This window comes from Elephantulus edwardii, unplaced genomic scaffold (assembly GCF_000299155.1).
Source record: "Elephantulus edwardii isolate Elephantulus edwardi_28Jun2011 unplaced genomic scaffold, EleEdw1.0 scaffold00470, whole genome shotgun sequence".
Classification (NCBI taxonomy): Eukaryota; Metazoa; Chordata; class Mammalia; order Macroscelidea; family Macroscelididae; genus Elephantulus; species Elephantulus edwardii.
Window position 1 is genome coordinate 458,459 of NW_006400220.1, and position 4,870 is coordinate 463,328.

The 4,870-nt window shown below is 47.3% G+C and overlaps 1 pseudogene; it reads right to left on the minus strand.

The window, feature by feature from the left end:
• Positions 1-217: 217 nt before the first annotated feature.
• On the minus strand, positions 218-929 carry LOC102858358 (annotated as a pseudogene).
• Between the last annotated feature and the right edge of the window lie 3,941 nt (positions 930-4,870).

Genomic DNA, 4,870 nt, shown 5'->3' on the forward strand with positions numbered 1-4,870 from the left:
GCAACAATGAATGCATGAAAATTCAAAATCTCTGTAAATGTTCATTAAAATTAATAAAGTAAATTTTAAAAAATTAAAACAAAAGGAAAAAAAACATCAAATGCTCTTCTAGCTCATTTTGTTCAGGACAGAAGGCTCTTCCGGGGAGCACACCAACAAGATAAGAGACTTCGATGGTGCCAGCTTCAGTGATGGTGCCATCCAAAAAGGGACAGGGTCATGGCACATTCACCCACATCTTCCAGAGGTTTTGAAAAAGGAGCCTTGGGGGCCCAGCCTACCTGGCATTTTGATGCTATCGGTGTGGGTTTTGTATTCCATAATGGTGTTGGGAGGTAGGTTAAGCACTCACCGAAGTGTGTCCCGGATTTGGGCTGCGGTTGCTTGGTCACTGGCAGTCTTGTTCCATATTGAGATAATGTCCTCCTGAAATCGGACAGAGACCACAGCCCCTCTCCAACCATGAACTGCTCCCCCAACATGGCCAGGATGACGTTCTCCCAGCAACGGGAGGCCAAGCCCATTTTTATTTGCATCATTCTCCCACATGGGCTTAATTCCTTCTTTGAAGAGATGGACTTCACTGTGGCCTATCAGGTCCCCAGGACGTACCATGTGGCTGTAGAATCTCCAGAACTGCTCCACAGAGGCAAAGGTGCTGATCTGCTTGATGTTCTGCTCATAACTTTGTGAGCTGGTGGCCCAGTCAGGGTCCTCCTGGAACACCAGAAGGTGTAGTTGTATTGTAGCAGATGCTCTGCTGGTGCAGGGATGACAGCCTTCCTCCTGCTGCTGCTCTGATCCTTGTCACGTTCTCTTTTTTCCTTCTCACCATCTTTCTGTGTGCTGTTTTCTTCATTCTGATCACAGCCCCCACTGTCATCATCTTTCAAGGAGTCAAACTTGTTGTTCATCCTCTCGCCGCCACCATCGCCCCTCAACCTTGTGGGGTTTTAAACCACTGCCTTTGAGCAGCTTCAAGCCCTAGACAAAGTGTGAAGGACCCAGTCTTGGGAGAAAGAGCAGTACTACATGTAAGACTTGACCCCGAAAAGCAGATAACACCAAAAAATTTCTTTTACTTTTCCATCTGTACAACCAGGCAGAAGCAGTGAGAAGGCACAAATCCCTAGAGTGGAGTCATCCAGTAATGGCTGCATTCTATTCCCCTCATCCTCTGGATTTTTTAAGCCATCACCTTTGAACAGCCTTAAATCCTAGGCAAAACCTCTAGGGCCCTGCTCTTGGGAGAAAGAACAATACTGCACAGCAGACACAACTTGAAAAAAGCAAACGACCACCAAAACATCCATTTAATTGTTTATGTGAACCACGATGCACAAGCAGTGATAAAGGCACAGACTTCCAGAGTGGATTCATCCAAGAACCTTAACAGTGTGCGGGTTTTAAGCCTTTGAGAAGCCTCAAACCCTAGGCAAAGTCTCAAGAACTCCACTATTGGGAGAAAGAGCAGTACTACACATCAGACACTACCCGAAAATCACATGAACCTCAAATCTTCCTTTTACTGTCCCCTCTGTACCACCATGCACAAGCAGGGAGAAGGTACAGACCCACAGAGTGGTCATCTAGGAACCTGGCCATGTTCTCTTCCCTTCCCCCTGCACAGTTTTACACCATGGCGTTTGAGAAGCCTAAAACCCTACAAAGCCTAAAGGACCCCATTCTTCAGAGAAAGAGCAGTACTACACATCAGACATTACTCCAAAAAAGCACACAAACCCCAAAACTTCCCTTTGGTTGCCCATCCAGACCACCATGCACAGGAAGTGAGAAAGCACTGACACATCCAAGACCCCATCCCTTTGGGGTTTTAAGTCATCGCCTTTGAGCAGCCTCAAATCCTAGGTAAAGCCTCAAGGTGCAGCTCTTGTGCGAAAGAGCAGTGCTACACATCAGACACGACTAAAAAAAAAATCACATAACCCCAAAAAACTTCCTTTTGCCTGCCCATCCGGACCAGAATGCACAAGCAGCCAAAAGGCACAGACCCCCAGAGTGGCGTCTCTCAGGAACCTGGCTGCGTTCTTCTCCCTTCCCCTTGTGTGGTTTTAAACCATTGCCTTTGAGCAGCCTTAAACCCTAGGTAAAGCCTCAAGGACCCTGCTATTGGGAGAAAGAGCACTACAACACATCTGACCCGACCCCAAAAAAGCACACAACCCTAAAATATTCCCTTTACTTGCCTATACGAAACACCATTCACAAGCAATGAATGGGAAGGCATAGATTCCCAAAGTGGAGTCATCCAGGAAAGTATTCACGTTCTCTTCCCCTCCCCGGCAGCCACCAACTTTGAGCAGCCTTAAACCATAAGCAAAGCCTCCAGGACCTGGGTCTTGGGGAAAAGAGCAGTATTATACTACCCCGGAAAAAAAAAACAAAACCAACACAACAAAACACAATACCAAAAACACGCCCACAAAAATGTCGTTTTACTTACTCATCCAGATCACAATGCACAAGCAGCGAGAAGGCACAGAACCCCAGAGTGGAGTCACCCAGGATCCTGGCCTCATTATCTATCCTTACAACTTGCAGAAATTTAAGACACCACCTTTAAGCAACCTCAAACCCTAGACAAATTATGAAGAAGCCCGCTCTTGGGAGAAAGAGCAGTACTACACGTCAGACACGACCCCACAAAAGCACACAACCCAAAAGCCTTCCTTTTACTTGCCCATCCAAACCGTCATGCACAAGAAGCACGAAGGCACAGATACTCAGAGTGGAGTCTTTCAGGAAACTGGCTGCATTCTCTTCCCCTTCCTTGCAGGGTTTGAAGCCATCTCCTTTGAACAGCCTCAAACCCTAGGCAAAGCCTCACAGACCCTGCGCTTGGACGAAAGAGCAGTACTACAAATCAGACATGACCTCAAAAATACACACAACCACAGAAATGTCCTTTTTCTTGCCCATCTGGACCACCATGCACAGGCAGCAAGAAGGCACAGACGCCCAGAGTGGAGTCATCCAGGACCTGGCCGCGTTTTCTTCCCCTCCTCCTTTGGGGTATGAAACCATCGCCTTTGGGCAGCCTCAAACCCTAGGCAAAGCCTCACAGACCCTGCGCTTGGATGAAAGAGCAGTACTACATATCTGACACTACCCCAACATAGCACAAAACCCCGAAAACTTCCTTTTACTTGTCCATCCGTAACACGATGAACAGGCAGCAAGATGGCACAAACTGTCACAAAGCGGTCATCCAGGCGGTGGCCGCGTTCTCTTCCCCTACGCCTTTGGGGTTTTATGCTACCACCTTTGAGCAGCCTCAAAGCCTAGGCAAAGCCTCATGGACTCTGCTCTTGTGTGAAAGAGCAGTACTACATATCAAACATGACCCCGAAAAAGCACAGGACCCCAAAAAGTCCTTTAATTTGCCCATCCGGACCACCATGTACAGGCAGCAAGAAGGCACGGACCCCCAGAGTGGAATCATCCAAGACCTGTCCACGTTTTCTTCCCCTCCTGCTTTAAGGTTTTAAAACAACCACCTTTGGGCAGACCTAAACCATAGGCAAAGCCTCACGGATCCTGCTTATGGGTGAAAGAGCAGTACTACACATCAGACACAACACCAACATAGTACATGACCCAAAAAACTTCCTTTTTTTTTAAATTTAGGTTGTTTATTTTTCATTTCAGTGAACATCTACAGAGATTTGGGGATTCCATTCATTCATTGTTGCACCCTTCTCCCCGCACAAACCCCTCCCCCCTCCCCCCCATTTGCTCCTCTCCTTGAAAAGCAAAAGAAAAACTCCTTCATTGGTACACAATCCCCCCCAGCACCTCCCCAAATCCCACCCCCTAGCCCCAAATATAATCCACTCTACAACCCTCATTGCATACTCCTACGATAAAAATAATGGCCTAAAATATAATACTTTTAGACTATTCTCTCCCCCATAGACTTCAATGCTGTAAAAACTTCCTTTTACATGCCCACCTGGAACACCATGTACAAGCACCAAGAAAGCACAGACCCCCAGAGTGGAGTCTCCCAGGAACCTGGCTGCATTCTCTTCCTCTCCCCTTGAGTGATTTTAAGGGATCACCTTTGAGCAGACTTAAACCCTAGGCAGAGGCTCAAGGATCCCGCTCTTGTGAGAAAAAGCAGTACTACACATTAGACACAACCCTGATGTAGCCCAGGACCCAAAAAACTTCCTTTTACTTGCCAATCCATACCACCATGCACAAGCAGTGAAAGGCACAGTCCCCAAGAGTGTAGTCATCGAGAAACCTGGCCGTGTTCTCTTACCCTCTCCTGCAGGATTTAAGACACCACTTTTAGCAGCCTCAAACCCTAGGTAAAGCCTCAGGACCCTGGTCTTGGGAGAAGAGCGTCTACACATCTGACTCAACTCCAAAATAGCACACAACCCCAAAATATTCTCTTTTCGTGCCCATCCAGAACAATATGCACAAGCAGTTTGAAGGCACAGATTCCCAGAGTGGAGTCATTCAGGAATGTGGCCGAGTTATTTTCTGCTCTGCCTGCGGGGTTTTATGCTATTGCCTTTCAGCAGCCTTAAATCCTAGGCAAAGCTTCAAGGACTCTGCTCTTGGGAGAAAGAGCAATACTACACATTAGAGATGACCCCAAAAATGCACACAACCCCAAAATATAAATTTACTTGCCCATCTGAACCACCATGCACAAGCAGAGACTACCAGTGTGGAGTCATCCAGGATCTTCACTTCTCCCCCTGCAGGGACCGTAGGCAAACCCTCAAGGACCCCACACTTGGGATTTAGAGCAGAACTACACTTCAGACATAACCCCAAAAAAGCACATGACCCCAAAAACTTCCTTTACTTTCCCTTCCACATCACCGTGCAC